Below are 17,974 nucleotides of genomic sequence, written 5' to 3' on the forward strand. Positions count from 1 at the left end.
AAATGCTGGTCTCTATCTTGTTTTCGTAAACTGGGAAGCAATATCTAGTCTCTAGGTTATAGATTAGTTTTGAAGTCTGATAGCCTCACTCTGATTTGTCTTTCCTCACACACTATGCCCACTCAGATCTTCTGATCCCCTCCATGTGTCTCATTCTGCCCTTTTTCTGACCTTATCATTGGTTATACCAGTCATTCACTCAGTTTCTTCCTTGAGATCCATATTCTACCTTGCGTTGGAATAGTTTTCTTCTGTTTTCAACTCATTCTTACTCTCATTACTCTGTCCCCCTAGGCTGGATGATGAAAATCCAGGATTGAAATTTCATGTCTATGGATTTGACTCTAGCTTCCAGATCTGCCTTTGAGGTGAGCTCCATTCTGTAACTCTTCTTATTTGAATTTAATATAGCCTATGCTATGGCTTTTATCCATTGTTAACTACTCTGCTCTACCATCTGAAGGGCTTCATGACTTCCCCTTTCACATTCAGTTCCTAAAGACATTTGTGTTTGCTCACCTTTCACAAACATATTTTTTTAGCATATACCATGTTCTATAACCTCGACTAAGAGCATTCCATGTGTATATGTATGTGTGTGTTTGTATGCATTCTTTCTTCATCCTCACAACTTTATATGGTAGGTAGTGTAATCTTTACGCTACAACTTTATAACGATATGTCATAAATTGACAAGAATAAATTTAAAAGTCATAGCATTCTACAAGTTTATCCTATAATGTTATAAGATACAGAGCATTATTATCCACATTTTGTGGTTAAGGAATTGAGGGCTGGAGGGGTTATGTGACTTTACAGAAGTCTACATGTAGCAAGAAATAAATTCAAGATTCATATCCAGATCAGACATATTGTAAACCTGTGTCTTTAGCCACCAGACTTTCTGGTGTTTACATAAGCCAGTACGTATAATGGAAAAGATAAGAGGAAAGAAGGTTGAAATAGAGTAAGGAGATTTATAATTAATGATGATCCTTTTGGAGTCTAAAGAAGTTTCATTTCACCCCATTATACTTCCCTTCTCTTCCAAAGTAGACCTACAGTTAGGAAACAGAATGAAATTACTACCTAATCAATCCGAGCATAATCTATCCTGTTTCTTATTGCTGTTGTTCACCTTTTTTAGGAAAGCACTATGTTGTTTCCTAAGTATCACCAAACTCCTTATTTGTTGAATAATGGTGTACATTTGGATATTTAAGACCAGCTCTGCCTCACTGTTAATGAAAAAATTCACCATATCCATTACTTTGCCAAAATAATTCACAGTAGACACATATTCCCTACTGTTTTTGCATGAATTACACTTCTCACAAAAAATGTACAGAATATGTAGAATTTTACCTTGCTTCTTGACAAAAAAGGAAAGGCAACCATGAATTTGTCTCTGGAACCAGAACTTCAACCAGGGTAGAATACATATATCCTATTGAAGAAACTCTCTCTGGTACTGGTACAAGGGCTTCAAGGTCTCTGAAGCATGAAGGAATGGAGGAAAAAAATCACTGGTGTGGAGCTAGGAAGACAGTTCAGGTCCTGCATCTCCTATTTATTTTTTATGATCCTTGGAAGAATCATTTACCCCTCAAATTCAGTTTCCTGATTTGTGACATGGAAATAATAAAATTGAATCTCCTTCCCACCTTACAGAATTCTGTCTGTGAATAGCAAATGAGGGAAGGTCTATAAACCAACTTGGTAAGGGGATTCTCATTTTAACCTGAGTCAGTATAGCTCTTATCTCAGTGTTTTTTTGGGAGGAGGCAGCCTTGATGAAAATTCTTTTTGGAGGAAGACAACATATATACCAGGACCAACTGACATTCAAATGAATAAACAAAGGAACACAAGGGCTCTGCACACAGACAGGTCCTCTAAAATGTTGTTAAACGGGATGGTTTGGGGATTCTTGAGGCTAATGAATGGGAACCACGAGAAAGTTATAGGGATGCAGTGTTCTTAGGGGAGCATGCCCCTTATGGGAATATCTACAGCTCCCCTCACTTATTTAGAAAAGAAGCAATTAAACTATCACTGGGGAACTGAAGTGTCTGTTAAGTAAGCACACAGATTAATTTGGATTGTTTGTCTTTTTTTTCCCTTTTTCTAATTAAGGTATAATTTACATACAGTCATATCCATACTTTTCAATGTATTGTTCTAAGAGTTTGTACCAAAGTAATTGGCCCTATATAACCACCATCACATCAGGATATAGAACAGTTTATTAACCTCTCCCAAATTTCCTACAACCGTTTGTAATTGACCTCTCCTTCCACCTCCTAGCAACCACTAATTTGTTTTTAGTCGCTATGGTTTTTGCTTATTTGAACGTCATAAAAGAAGAATCATACAGTAGGTTATATCTTGAGTCATGCTTTTCTCCCTTAGCATAATGTGTTTGAAATTTATGGAGTTGTGTACTTTCCTGTAATTGGTCCCTTCTTATTACTAAGATGTATTCCATGTATTCAGATTGTTCATCCATTCTTCACTTGAGGGAAACTTGGGTTGTTTCCAGTTTTAGCTAATCGAAACAAAGATCCTATAAACATTCACATACAGGATTTTATGTGAGCATGTGCTTTTATTTCACTTGGGTAGATTGGGTAGATTGTTAGGAGTGAGATTTCTAGGTCGTATGATATTGCCAACCTATTTTCAACAATGGCATACTACTTTGCATTCCCACCAGAAATGTATGAGAGTACCAACTGCTTCACATCCTTGACAGTACTCTATGTTTACAGGTGGGCTTTCTATGACATTAGTTATTCTAATATGTTTGTAGTGTATCTCCTTATTGTTTTAGTTTGCAATTTCTCTAATGACTAATGATGTTGAGCATCATTTTATGTGTTTATTTGCCATTCCAATTATCCTCTTTCATGAAAAGTCTGTTAAAATCTTTTGCCCATTTTTGATGCATACACCTCCAGGTTTGTAGCGGCATAATCTATAATAGCCAAATTGGGGAAACAGCCTATCAACTGATGAATGGATAAAGAAGAAGTAGTATGCATACATATATACACAATGATGAACAGTGTTCATCAACTGATGAATGGATAAAGAAGAAGTAGTATATATATATATACACACACACACACACACACACACACACAATGGAATACTACTCAGACATCAAAAGGATGGAATCTTGCCATTTGCAATGACATGGATAGAACTAGGGAGTACAATGCTAAGCAAAATAAGGCAATCAGAGAAAGACAAATAGAAATACCATATGATTTCCATCATATGTGGAATTTAAGAAAAACGAACAAAAAGGGTAAAAAAGAGAAAGAGAGGCAAACCAAGAAACAGACTCCTAACTATAGAGAACAAAGTGATGGTGGCCACAGGGGAGGTGGGTGAGAGAATGGGTTAAATACGTGATGGGGATTAAGGAGGGCACTTGTCATGATGAGCACTGGGTTTCGTATGGAAGTGTTGAATCACTACATTGTACCCCTGAAACTAATATTACACTGTATGTTAACTAACTTTAATATAAACATTTTTAATAAAAATTTTGAAAAATTAAAAATTACTTTTAATAAAAGCTTTTGGGATACTTTTGGGCTTACAGGAAAAGTGCAAAGACAGGGTAAGAGTTCCCATGCACCCATCACCCAGTTTACCCCAGTGTTATAACCTTATAGTCCCTTGGTACACATGTCAGTCCAAAGAATCCTACATTCACATGTTGCTATTCACTGAATTCCATACCTTATTTGGATTTCACTGGTTTTTACCTCTGATGCCCTGTTCCAGTATCCTACCCATGATACTACATAGGGAAATAGAAAAGGCTATTGTGAGTGGCTCAGTCGGTTAAGCATCTAACTTCAATTCAGGTCGTGATCTCGTGGTCCATGAGTTTGAGTCCCACATTGAGGTCTATGATGACGGTTCAGAGTCTGGAGCCTGCTTTGGATTCTGTGTCTTCCTCTCCCTCTGACCCTCCCCTGCTTGCTCTCTCTCTCAAAAAATAAACATTAAAAAATTTAATGGTTATTGTTTTACAGCGTTGTTTTGAGTGGTATTCTAGAAGCAACGTATAACTGATACAGCTTCTATTAAGCTTAAAGAGAAAGCCATGGGGAGAAGGAGACAAATAAAGAAGAATCCATAGTTACATCTAAGAAGAAAAAATTGGACATGGTGACCAATATTGAATCCAGTAGTAGAAAATGAAAACACTTCATCAGGTTATTGAGGGAATTGCATTGGCAAGGAAGCTATTAGCCTTGCTTTTAACATTCTTTGGCTGAGCATTAAAACAACTCTAGAAATTTAAAATTGTGGATGTGGAAGTAAGCTATAAAAACTGAATATACCTCAAAGATCTCATAATCCCCAACACGTACTTAAAATTGCCTGATATGGCCATCAGCTTCACATAAGAACATTACACAAAACAGCACTCACTATATACCCCTACTTGTTCCCGAACATGGCCAGACACTAATACCCCATGTCCCTAGCATTGAACAGCCTTTTCTGTTTTGAAATGTCCCAGAACTTTTTAGCAGAACCCTACAACTAACCAAGACCTATCAAAAGTACCTGAGAACCAATTAGAAAGTCTCCTCTTCTAAAAATCCCATCTTAATAAAGTGCTTGTCAATTTTACACCATCTCAGTATTCCTTCTTTTTAATCTATAATATTTACTCTCCTTTATAACATCTTTAAACCCCTGCTAAAACACAAGGAATAGCAGATGGCTTCCCTTGCTGAAACAAAATAAAATAAAACCAGCCCTTGTTAATTTTGTCTCAGATTTCATTTTGTCTTTGATACACTTCAGAAACGATCTTGAGGAATAATGGATAAGAAAAAACCCTCACAATTATAACAAGATGAAAAGCGAGGAAAAACAATGGAAAATGGAGTTCTCCCAGAAAGAAAAACAGGATCTCATAAAGAAATATCTCCATTGTCAAGGTTGAGGGAGCCTTCATAATGCTAACCCAGCAAGATCTCAAAAGTGACCATTGTATCTCTACTCTTTACTTTCCTAAAAGGAATTTTTTTCTACTTCTCATCATCCTGTTTGTATATCATATATTTAGTATGATGTGTGATGCACTGTTTGTTTGTTTGTTTGTTCATTTGTTTAGTTTATAAGTTCCTGGACCACAAGGAGCCACCTATGGACTGAATGGAGGGAACTATTAACCCCCTTTGATATCTTGGACATTGAACCTTGATAGTGATTAGTTGAGATTTAATTGTCTCCCTAGTGAAAGCAGATAATATGTTCTGCGGGGGCAGAGGGAGTAAAATGGATATTTGATGATCGTAAACATTACAGTGGAAGACACTTGTTCTTTCAGTGCCAAACTATTTTCTTTCTCCTCTTGAGCACATAACTATGCATACTTCTCAACTTGCATGCAACTAGTTGAGGTTATGTCATTGGATTCTTGTCAATGAAAGTGAAGGTCACATGTGCCAATTCCACGTCTGGCTGGATAAACCTCTCAGGTGACCCTCTGCTTATTCTCTCTTCCATTATCACCTGCAGGATAGAGGATCCAGGCCATAAGGGTGTGAAGCCACTAAATGGAAAGAACTTGGATTGCTGAATCACTGTGTGAGATCCCATAGAACAAATAACTGAACAGAATATGAGCAAGACAAATCTCTATGTTTAAGCGACATGATTTTTGCAGTTTCCTTGGATAGCAGCTAGTATTATTTATACCAACTAATATAAAAAGATTCCTGTAAGACAATCTGCAGGCTGTTTGGTAAGAAGAAGGGGGACATATGATAAGAAATACTGTCAAATGTCTACAATACAATTTGATTCCATAAATATTTAACATTAATCCCCACTCAGCTTCTAAACATAACAAACATGGCTAGGACAATTAATATTAGCATAAGTTTTGAAGAAAAAGAAAAGAGCCCGTTCCAACAAAATTTTCTGATCTAAGAAAACTTACTAAGATCCTCTGAGTTTGTACTGAAGGTAATAATGCCTATTTTGCTGCAGGAGAGAGCACTTAGCACAGTGCAAGACAGGGAATAGCTATTCAATAAATATGTTCTTTTCTTTCTCTTCCTCTTCCTGCTCCTTCCTCCTCTTCCTTTTCTGTATTGTCATCCTTCTTTATCTACCCAAACACGTATTAAGCATACATTTAATATATTTAAATATTTATCAGCTATAACTATACACTATTAATAAATTGGAATCAATCCAGTTATATATTTTTATAAATATTAATACTTGTTATACATATTTAATATGTTGTATATTTTATATCTAAGTGTATGTTTATATGTGTAGCTGTACTATTTAACTGTGAACTCTTTGAGGGCAAAGGTGCTATCACATTTAGGTCTGTACTCTCAGAACTGGTCCGGTATTGGTGAAATAAAAGACATTTTTCCGTTGTCACTGAAGTAAAGTACGGTGGTGAGGAGCTGACAGGCCACTCCGATGTCCTGTGGCAGCTGGGCAGAAGTGTGTAAACCTCGCATTGTACCCCCGGCAGGACAGCCCACGTGCTTGGACATCTGGTCATAGACTGCGGGGAGGTCTGTGGGTTTCCTGAGTGCCAGAATTCACCCTAAATCTCTCTTTTTGTGAGTCCAATATGGTTCATCACTTTTGAGAAAGCAGGCAGTCAGTCAGTCACGGCTCCCCATTCCTCTCATAAACCGACCTGTGAGCTGGTTCTTGCTCCTCTGCAGGCAGGATTTCAGTGTCTTTTTTGTTCTAGTTACCTGGCTTTTCTGTCTGCTCACAATGATTACCATTTGGGGTATGTTCTCCTGTAGGGGGCGCCAGCACACCTTTTCCACCTGGGCTTCCCTCATCTCTGCAGTGTCATCTTTTTATTTATCTTTTACTTTATTTTTGTTTTAATTAATTATTAATTTTTATTATTTTCTTTAAATCCAAGTTAGTTAACATAGAGTGCAATGATGGTTTCAAGAGTAGGATTTAGTGATTCACCCTTACAAATAACAGCTAGGGCTCATCTCAAGTGCCCTCCTTAATGCCCATCACCCATTTAGCCCATTCCCCCAGCCAACATTCCTCCAGCAACCGTCAGTTTGTTATCTGTATTTGAGAGTCTTTTATGACTTGTCTCCCTCTCTGTTTTTATCTTATTTTTCTTCTCTTCCAGTGTATTCATCTGTTTGCTTCTTAAATTCCACCTATAAGTGAAATAATATGATATTTAAATTTCTACAACTGACATTTCGCTTAGCATAATACACTCTAGTTCCATCCATGTTGTTGCAAATGGCGAGATTTCATTCTTTTTGATCGCTGAGTAATATTCCATTGTATATGTATACCACATCTTCTTTATCTATTCATCAGTGGATGGACATGTGGGCTCTTTCTACACTTTGGTTATTGTCGATATCACTGCTGTAAACACTGGAGTGCACATGCCTCTTCAAAACAGCACACCTGTGTTCTTTGGATAAATACCTAGTAGTATAATTGCTGGGTCATAAGGTAGCTCTATTTTTAATTTTTGAGGACCTTCCATACTGTTTTCCAGAGTGGCTACAGCATTTTGCATTCCCACCAAGAGTGCAAAAGTGTTCCCCTTTGTCTGCATCCTTACCAGTGTCTGTTGTTTCCTGAGTTATTAATTTTAGCCATTCCAACAGGTGTGAGTCGTAGCTCACTATAGCTTTGATTTGTATTTCCCTGATGAGAAGTGATGTTGAGCATCTTTCATGTGCCTGTTAGCCATCTGGATGTTTACTTTCAAAAGTGTCTGTTCATGTCTTTTTCCCATTTCTTCACTGGATTACATGATTTTTGGTGTTGAGTTTGGTAAGTTCTTTATAGATTTTGGATACTAATTGTTTACTTATTTTTTTGGAGAGACAAACAGACAGAAAGAGAGAGAGACTGAGAGAGAGAGCATGCATGAGAGGAGGGACATAGAGGGGGATCTGAAGCAAGCTCCCTGCAGACAGCAGAGAGCCTGATGTGGGGCTTGAACTCACAAACTGTAAGATCATGACCTGAGCTGAAGTCCCACACTTAACCAATTGAGCCACCCAGGTGTCTCTGCAATGTCATCCTCTACAGGATAGTCATCTTCACATACTTATAGTCAACCTCCTGACATCCCATAGACACAGACAAGACAAAATTGTCTCCAGTTTTAGTGTTTTAATGATATAGGATCCACAATAACCCAGTTTAACAACTTTTTAAAAAATGTTTATTTATTTTTGAAAGAGAGATATAGAGAAAGAGCATGAGCAGGGGAGGGGCAAAGAGAGATGGGGACAGAGGATCTGAAGCAGGCTCTGTGCTGACAGCAGACAGCCCAATGCAGGGCTTGAACTCATGAACTGTAAGATCATGGCCTGAGTCAAAGTCTGATGCTCAACTGACTGACCCATCCAGGCAGCCCCCACCCTACCAGTTTAACCTTCTCAGATCCTCCTGGTGCAGTGACTTCCCTATCATGGGCCACACTGTACTTTATTTCCTAGAGTGATGTCCTCATCTCTTCAAAAGTATATTTTTGATTAAAGAGTAAATATTATAAACATAAATGTAATAGCTTAGCTGTAAGAGCTCACAGTGAACACAGACATTTGGAGGACCGTATTTAAAAATCAGCATTAATCAGATATGTCATCTGCAAATATCCTCTCCCATTCTGTAGGCTGCCTTTTAGTTTTGTTGATTGTTTCCTTTGCTGTGCAGAAGCTTTTTATCTTGATGAATTCCCAATAATTCACGTTTGCTTTTGTGCCCTTGCCTCCAGTGATGTGTTTAATTAAGGAGTTGCTAGAGCCAATGTCAAAGAAGTTGTTGCCTGTGTTCTCCTCTAGGATTTTGATGGTTTTCTGTCTCACATTTGGGTCTTTCATCCATTTTGAATTTTTTTGTGTGTGTGGTGTAAAAAAGTGGTCCAGTTTCATTCTTCTGCATGTCACTGTCCAGTTTTCCCAGTACCATTTATTGAAGAGACTGTCTTTGTTCCATTGGATATTCTTTCCTGCTTTGTCAAAGATGAGTTGACCATATAATTGTGGGTCCATTTCTGGATTTTCTATCTGTTCCATTGATCACTGTGTCTGTTTATGTGCCAGTACCATACTGTGTTGATGACTACAGCTTTGTAATATAACTTGAAGTCTGGAATTGTGATGCCTTCAGGTTTGCTTTTCTTTTTCAGGATTGTTTTGGCTATTTGGGGTCTTTTGTGGTTCCATACAAATTTGATACCTGTTCATTCTTATTCTGTGAAAAATGCTGGTGTTATTTTGATGGGGATTACATTAAATCTGTAGATTTCTTTGAGTAATATAGACATTTTAACTATATTTGTTCTTCCAATCCATGAACATGGAATGTTTTCCATTTCTTTGTGTCCTCTTCAATAACTTTCACAAGCTTTCTGTAGTTTTCAGTGTATAGATCTTTTACCTCTTTGGTTAGGTTTATTCCTCAGTATCTTATGGTTAATCACATTTTATTCATTCATTTGTCCCATGTGCATTTTCTTTTCCACATGCAAAATAAACCTATATGAGAATGGGGGTGTACACAAGCCTGTGAATAAAAGTAGTGCAGGAGTTCCATTTATACACATGCATGTGGGAGTAGGAAACTTGTCAAAGAAGTAATATAGTGTGGCTGATGTTTGATGAAAAAAATAATTTAAAAAATCAATTGAAGTATCAGAATATAAATTTATGTCAAATCGTATTATTTATTTATTTGAAAAATTATTCTAAGAGTCTCAAATGCAGAAAAAAGTACTCTAGTATTTTTTAAATGAAGGTATGTATTTTTAAAGTCATTACATTTTATCGAAAGCTACATAAGTATAGCACTTAAATGAATTGATATTTGCACCTTGACTGAGTCATTATGTAGAGACAGCATGTTAATATGAAAATTTTCAAAAAGATATATTGATCAGAGGAGAAGAACATTGAAGAGATAATATAGGTCTTTTCTACTTAGGTATATATGACTCCCAACTCCTCACATGGAGTAAAAATAATGCACTAAGAATAACAAATAACATCTTCTCTGTAAATGCTTTGAAATGGTTATGGTTCCTCATTCATTTAACTTTAGTTGATCTGCACCATCTGTTATCACTCTCCCACTCATGGTCTCCGCATCATTCACACTGATTTCCTTGTTATTCCTTAACAACTCCAGGCATGCTCCTACCTCAGAACCTTTGTACTTGCTGTTTCCTTTGCTTGGAATGTTCCCTTGTGTCCTTCAGGCCTCTCCCTAAATGTTACCTATCCTATGGGTATGACTCTCTTTATAAAATGGTCACTTGGCTCCTCATGGACCTCACCTCAGCCTGCTCTATTCTCCATAGTTCTTATTAACACTCACATTTAAAAAAAGTTTTTTTTTTTTAACATTTATTCAGTTTTGAGAGGGAGATAGAGTGCTAGTAGGGGAGGGGTAAAGAGAGAGGAAGACACAGAATCCAAAGCAGGCTCCAGGCTCTGAGCTGTCAACACAACTCGAGCCCACCCGCAGTGAGATTATGACCTGACTTGAAGTTGGATGCTTAACCAACGGAGCCACCCAGGTATCCCAACACTCACTTATATTTTATCTATTCACCTGTTTGTTCATCTATATCTGCTAACTAAAATGTAAACTCCCCAAGAGCTCTGGTTTCATCTACTACGGTCACAACCCTATCCCTGGTACCTATTAGAGTGGCTCAAGATTCTTTTGTGAAATGAATAAACTAATTCTGTTGTAAGTACATTATGTCAATAGGTTGGATTGTTGAGCCACTGATAATTATGTCACATCACAAATAAATAATGATTCTAAATGTAATTTAGAACATTTTAAGAGACATGGCTGCTTTTCTGTTTTGTGGAATATTTTTATCTATAATCCCACTCAGTGCTTGGACTCCCAGTTTTGGATGCAAGGATCTTTTGGAACCCACACCATCCAGTGACTCATCTGAAACCAACTCATATTTTTCCCTTCAGAATTCTTTTATTAAGTGGCAGGTAACACAATAAAACAAATTCTGTTTAGTAAACTGTAAAATGTCCTAAAATAAGAAACTATTAAAAGTTTAATATCTGATTTGATTTGGAAAATTACTTCATATTTGCTGAATGTATAATTAACTCCAACAATTGTAAACATCTATTTTGAGTGTAAACATAACCTGCATTCCGTATCCCAGTGTGAAATATAATTATTTGATTTTGGTTCCCCAGTTAGCTGTAACAAAACTACCCAAGGGTATTTGCATCTGTATCTTCTTGTTCTATCTCTATGTAATCAGAAGCACAATTTCTAAAACTCTGCTTGAATACCTTGAGGTAATCATGCAGATATTAGTGGGATACTAATATATATTCCCTTCTGGCTCTGAGGGCTATGAAAATAGTGATGTTTCTCCTGCTGGAACCATTTTATTATTATTTTGAATATTTTTCAATATTCTAAATATTTTAAAATTTCAGAAAGTTACAGATATTCCTGTCAGTTCCGTCGTACCCCATATATCCCTGCCTTAGTTTCACCTGGTTTCACCTATTAATGTCTTACTTTAACTTGATACCTTATAAAAACTAAGAAGCCAACCTTGGCATCACTGTTATCTAAACTCCAGATTTTACTTGTATTTTATCACTTTTTCCAGTAACGTCCTTTTCCCTTCCAGGCTACAATTAAGGTCAACACTGAATTGAGCTGTCACAGCTCCTTAGTTTCCTCTGGCCTGTGACAGTGTCTCAGTCTTCCCTCATCTCTCATGACTTGGACAGTTTTGAGGAGAAGGATTCAGATATTTTGTAGAGTGGCTTTCAATTTGCAGTTGTTTGGTTTTGGGTTTTTTGGGTCATGGTTAGGTAACAGATTTGGGTTTTATGTCAGAAAAAGGAATTTCCCTCTCCTCATTTTATATCAGGGGTATGTATTCACAACATGACTTGGCACTGTGCCATTATTACCTTCAATCACTTGGCCAAGAGAGGTTTGTCAGGTTGTCCAGTGAGAAGCAACTTTCTCCCTTTTTTATATTCTATTTTGTGTAAGCAAATCACTAAGACTGCTTTAGGCTCTAGCCAGTGGGGGATTAAGGTTCACCTCCAGGAGAAGAGGGAAATATATAAATAAATTCTTTCAAATTCTTTGAAGGGAAAATCTATCTCTCCTCTATTATTTATTTCAATCAATGATAACATGTATGTCAATGTGGGATCACATCTTTATTGTATATGTTGGGTTATAATCCAAAGTTATTTATTTGTTCAAATTGTTCCACTTTTGGTCACTGAGAGTTCTTTCAGTTTGTCTCATTTCCTTTAGACATGCCCTCATCTTTTTAGTTTTGAAAACTTCTTTCTGTTGAAGGATTACATAATACTCAGATCCATCTTGCATTGATGCTGGCCTGCTCTTAGAATCAGTTATTTCTCCAAAAAGCCTGCTTCCATTTATTAGAGAATAATATTTAGAAAATAAGATCTAGGAGCTGGGCAAGCTCATTGCTTCTGGATGTCACTTCTAGGTGATCTTGGAAGACAAAACCAGGATAGAGACATACATAAAAATTTAGGCTTATTTCCATATCTATATCCACTTACACCTGTAAGAAGCTAAATATGTCTGACTCTAACTTGGTTCTTTCCAGTCTTCCCCACTTGCTTTCCCTTATTTCTAGCTCACTGACAATTTTTATCATGAATGGATATTGGATTTTGTCAACCACTTTTTCCACAGCAACTGGTATGATCATGTTTAATTTTATTCATTGGCATATTGATATGGTCTATTACATTGATTGATTTTCAAATGTTGGCTCAGCCTTGCTTACCTGAAATAATTACCACTTAGTCATTGTGTATAATTCTTTTTATACACTGCTGGATTCAGTTTGGTAATATTTGATTGAGGAATTTTATACGTGTGTTCATGAAAGATGTTTGTAGCTTTCCTTAGTGATAATGCATTTATCTGGTATTAGGATTAGAGTACTTTCCCTTCTTCCGCTTATATTTTTGTCATTTGTTGGTAACATAAACTACTATAAATTGTATTTACATTTTGTTGAATTAGGAAACCTGAGAACCAATCCAAATATGATCCTCCTTCATGACATTTATTTTTATTTTCACTCCCAGCCAAATGATTTGGAATATTCCTCTGCGAGAATGAAGTTGATACAACACTGGTGAGTAAGTAGGCCAAGATAATATAGTAAGGAGAGACAAAGAAGCATGTCAACTTTTCCCATAGTTTACATATAAATCTGTAAATCAAGATTCTTGATGATTGGCATGCTGTGTCAAGGGGTCTAGTCATGGTCCATTTGGTAGTTAAAAGGTGAGACAAGACAACTCAGGACATTGAGCAAAAGTGGTCATGGCTATTTGCTTTTCCTGGTTAGGCTCACTCCACTGTCACCATCCCTGCCTATTACATAGATATGGGTGGTGTGACGGGGAGAGAGGTGATCTTGGATGTACACAACAGATATCAACTCTGGTTTACTTGAGTATTAAAGAGATTTATTAGAAGAATAAAGGTGTGCTCACAAGACCAAGGAGAGTAATAGATCATTTAAGCCAAGAAAATCAGTATTAAACAGAAATCCAGAAGGCAGGAACCACAGGCAAGAGAAAACCCTTGGAACAGTTCTGTGAAAATAGTTCCTCTGGTGCATCCACCATTTCTGCCCTGGACACTACTATCAACAGCTGCCGTTATCACAACTGTTGGACCCTTGCTAATGTCACATAGCACAACACCTACTGCAAATTATCCTAACTCTCCTAACTTATTTCTGTATGTTTTTCATCGCATCCCTTTGGCTGATATACGTTCTTTGGCTGCTGGCTGACCTGTGAGTACGGAAAATGAAGTAACAGTAACAGCTCTCAAATAGACAGCTTCCTCGTACATTGACAGGGCTCTTAGTGCTTGACTCAGCTTAATACGTTTAAACTTCATGGAAACTTTATTAATAGGTACTATTGTTATTCCCATGTTACTCATGAGGACACTGAGGCTTAGGGACATTAATTAACTTGCCCAAGTTCCAGGGCAGTTTAGGCAAAACCAGGATTTGCATGCATGCCACCCTGAATTCAGAGTCTTCTCTAGAAAGACTCGTTAACATACTGCTGTATGGTTTCCTGCCACGTTTCACACCGTGGGCAATTACCAAAAAATAGGAAGATTTTGGGTAAAAAGCATCCAGGAAAATGTCATATCTCTGCCTCCAAAGGCCATGTTACAGTTTCTATGTGGAAATAAATTTGGTATTTTTGTTGTTGTTGTTGTTGAGTCCCCAGGTTGTCGAGCTTTGTCTGAAGTCAGTAGGCAAACTGAATATGCTACAGATGAATTCTTATTTCCCTGGTTTTTTCAGTTTAAGCAGCTCCTGTTTGAATTCTTCTGTGTCTTACTTCTCAGTTTGCTAATTATTAACAAACACCTCAATCCCACTGTGGTAGGGTCTTTGGAATTAACTCACAGTGACTCCTAAGGCTTCTAAGGGATAATTTATTTCTTTTAGAGACTATGGACACTTTCAGAAATGAATGGAGGCTCCCTCACAAAAAAGTAAAACTTTGCAATTATTTTTTATGGTGTTTGGTGAAAGTTTACTATGTACCAGGCTTTGTTTTAAAAATATGTAAATAGTAATTTATATGCTTTTCATAACAACTGTATCATCATCTCCATTATATTTTACATTTTTATTTTTTAAATGTTTATTTTTGAGAGAGTGGGGGAGGGGAAGAAAGAGGGGGACTGAGGGTCTGAAGGGGGTTCTGTGCTGACAGCAGTGATGCAGGGCTCGAACTCACCAACTATGAAATCATGACCTGAGCCAAAGTTGGAAGCTCAACTAACTGAGCCACCCAGGGATCCCCATTGTCTCCATTTTATAAATGAGAGAAATAAGGTGCCAAGGGTTATATAACCTGTAACCTTCGTCACATGAATTTTAAGAAGTTGTGCGGCTCTGGGACAACACAAGTTTCTAAGGCCCCAGCCTGGTTTCCATGACCTTTCTCATGATTCTTCCTGATAGCCATCAGGAAAGTTACTTCTGAATCTCTTCTGAAGATGTCTGCACTATCAAGAAGAAATAATCCCAAGTAACATAAATACATCATTATCATGCCTTAACAAGGTAGGCTGGAGTCTCTAATTGCTTCTTCTCTAGGTGAATCAAGTCAGAGGCTGTGGTTGCCCTCTTGGGTACCTATTCCACTGAGAATTTCATGTATGTATGAATCCTGGTTCCCTGTCATTGGCTTCTAACATCCCAACATGACTCTATTGGCATCATTTTATTTTATTTATTTTTTAAAGCTTTTTTATTTATTTTGAGAGAGAGAGAGCACACACAAGCAAGCACAGGGGGAGGGACAGGGAAAGAGGGAGAGAGAATCCCAAGCTGGCTCCATGCTTCCTGCTGAGCACAATGGTGAGATCTTAACCTGAGCCAAAATAAAGAGTTGGATGCTCGACCCATTGAGCCACCCAGGCATCCCAACATCATTTTAGAGAGACTCACCTGTGTGCCAAAGACTCTTTGGTGTTCTTTTAATGAATCTTAATCTCAAAGGTTGTCCATTTTACTAAGCGGCCTTGCCACTTCTTGGGCATATCGCCCTGAGCCTGCAACAATGAGCAGGGATAAATCCCAAGCAAAAATGTTGCTGTCCACAGTGGGTATGATGATTCTTTCTTGGAGTTGCTCAGTACTTGGTAGAGTCCGTTCAGAGACCTTCTTCTATTTTTCCTCATGGCAGCCTCCCTGTGTGACAGATTGGAGAATATTTTGTAATCGCCACCTCATAATTACCTTTTCTTTATATATCTCCCTGCCTCTAGAGAACTTTAATCTTTGTGACCAGACATTAATAAAGGAGATCAACAGGACACTTTCTTTCTTTTTGAGTGGCACAAGCAATTTGAAGATTATAAGTGAAGTTGTATCACCTTCCTTGAAGGGCAAGGTAAATGTTTAGCTCAGTTCTATGGTCTGTTTAGATTGTGGTATTAAAAGATGTGCTACATAAAGTTACAAGGGCAACACCTTCCCATGAATTTTTCAGTTTAATATCCAAGGTTTTAATATTCTCACACTTCCTGCTCATCCAGAGGCTAGATGTCACAACGACCTTTACTGATTAGGAAGAAGGTGATTTTGTCAAATAGTGGAGGATGGTATTTTTCTCATCATTTAACACCCCTGCTCTTAGGAAAGCACTTAGACAATGGAGGGCACTCAGTACATGTTTGATAAGGTGATGAGTGAAAAGATTAATAAATGAATACAAGAATGAAGGAGTGAATCTCTGAATGAACTGTTTAATGAGGTGGTTCATTAAGCACACGTGCTGTACCTAGTCCTGGGCTATTAAAACACAGTCTCGTGTGGAACTTTGTGCAAGCATTTCAGAGGTCCTTGATCAGAGGTTTTAGACTTTTGTGAACAAGTAATGGTAGTGCCTGGCTACCCATTATTGCTGATATTATTGTTGTTAGCATTAAAAAGACATGGCCTATAGGACATATTTACTACCTAATTGAAAAGACAAAATTTCAGCATCCTGTAGTAATTACCCCTTGACTCCCATTTCCTTTCAGCTCCCATATCTGCATCTCACCTCAAATTTCTTCCTGCCTTTCCCAGTGACCCCCTGTGGGCTTGAGTTCTTACCATGCATGACCTAAATGATGGTGTGGCCTAGAGCAGGTACATGGGAGACAGTGAATTAGGGATATATTTTGAAGGTAGAGATAACCAGACATGCTCATGGACTACATGTGGAGCATGAGGGAAAGAGAGCCAAGAATGAATAATTCTGGCCTTAAGGGATTCTTTGTTGAAGACTTTATCAGGGTTGACCAGATAGATAGCCTGGATTCTGAGTGTTGTGGTGTCTGTGTATGATGAAATTATATAGTTGGCTGAAATAATTGGTACAACCTTCAATAGACTCCTCTTGCAGAAGTTACACCATGAAAGATGGCATCTCAACATTCATATTTCGAATCATTCCTAACGTTCAGCCCTCAGTTTTTTTGTTAATATTTTTAAAAATGGTACATTTGTTTAAATGGATTTTAATTTAAATTATGAAGTCACTCACCCATATAAGTTTATTTAGCAGTGTGGTTCCAATAGCAGTGTGTTGGGTTTGTTCTGTTAATTTTTTCAACAACCTTGCACACATACTGTTAATAATAGTAATACTTATTCAATAACGGTAAAACTCACGATTTATTGCACACTACCTATTGGGCAGTATTTTGGGTAATTCAAACATATCAACTCATTACATTCTCCAAACAGTCTTATGAAGTACTATTATTATCACTCTTGTTTTAAAGTGACACACGGAAAGGCCATGACTTGCCCAGGGTTACCCAGCTGGCAGGTGGAAATGCTAGGATTTGAATGCAAGACGGGTCACCCCAGAGACCATGCTCTTCACCAGCACAGTATGCTGCCTCTCGAAATACTTATGTTATTTTCAAACTACCATTTAAAAAGAATCTTGTAATATAGTAAAAGTTGGAAACACAATGTTCACTTAACTTTTTCAGATGAAGAAATTGAAGCTCAGGAACATTTATGTTGTTTTTCAAGGGGATAAAATGAGCATCACAAAAACCTTCAACCCACGTGAAAATAAGCAATGGCCATTTTGAAGATAATGGAGGGGTCATTTGGAATATCTCAGTGGGGACCCAGAACTGATGAGTATGTGTGTACCCTTACACATAGAAAGATGGAGGTTGGAAGATGCCAATCGGCTGGCTGCTGGGGAGTCTGCGCTGATACGGGTATCATGGTGTGTTCATGTTTTTTGGGTGACATGGGGGAGCTCTGAGTCATTTTCGATGCATAAGTAATTTATCCATCCTGTTTTCTTGTTTTCACAGGTGAACCACAATTTCAAAA

General features: G+C 37.5%; 1 long non-coding RNA gene across 3 annotated transcripts; it reads left to right on the forward strand.

Moving 5' to 3' along the window:
• Nucleotides 1–318: 318 nt before the first annotated feature.
• On the forward strand, nt 319–17,973 carry LOC115272743. Of its 3 annotated transcripts, none has more exons than XR_003900441.1 (6): nt 319–368; nt 13,167–13,216; nt 15,221–15,280; nt 15,895–16,019; nt 17,617–17,864; nt 17,956–17,973. It is a non-coding gene; the product is annotated as an uncharacterized LOC115272743 (long non-coding RNA). The 3 variants fall into 3 exon arrangements; XR_003900440.1 differs by lacking the exon at nt 319–368 and adding an exon at nt 10,935–11,039; XR_003900442.1 differs by lacking the exon at nt 15,221–15,280.
• Nucleotide 17,974: the final 1 nt, after the last annotated feature.

The sequence above is a fragment of the Suricata suricatta genome, chromosome 11 (genome assembly GCF_006229205.1).
Source record: "Suricata suricatta isolate VVHF042 chromosome 11, meerkat_22Aug2017_6uvM2_HiC, whole genome shotgun sequence".
NCBI classification, from domain to species: domain Eukaryota; kingdom Metazoa; phylum Chordata; class Mammalia; order Carnivora; family Herpestidae; genus Suricata; species Suricata suricatta.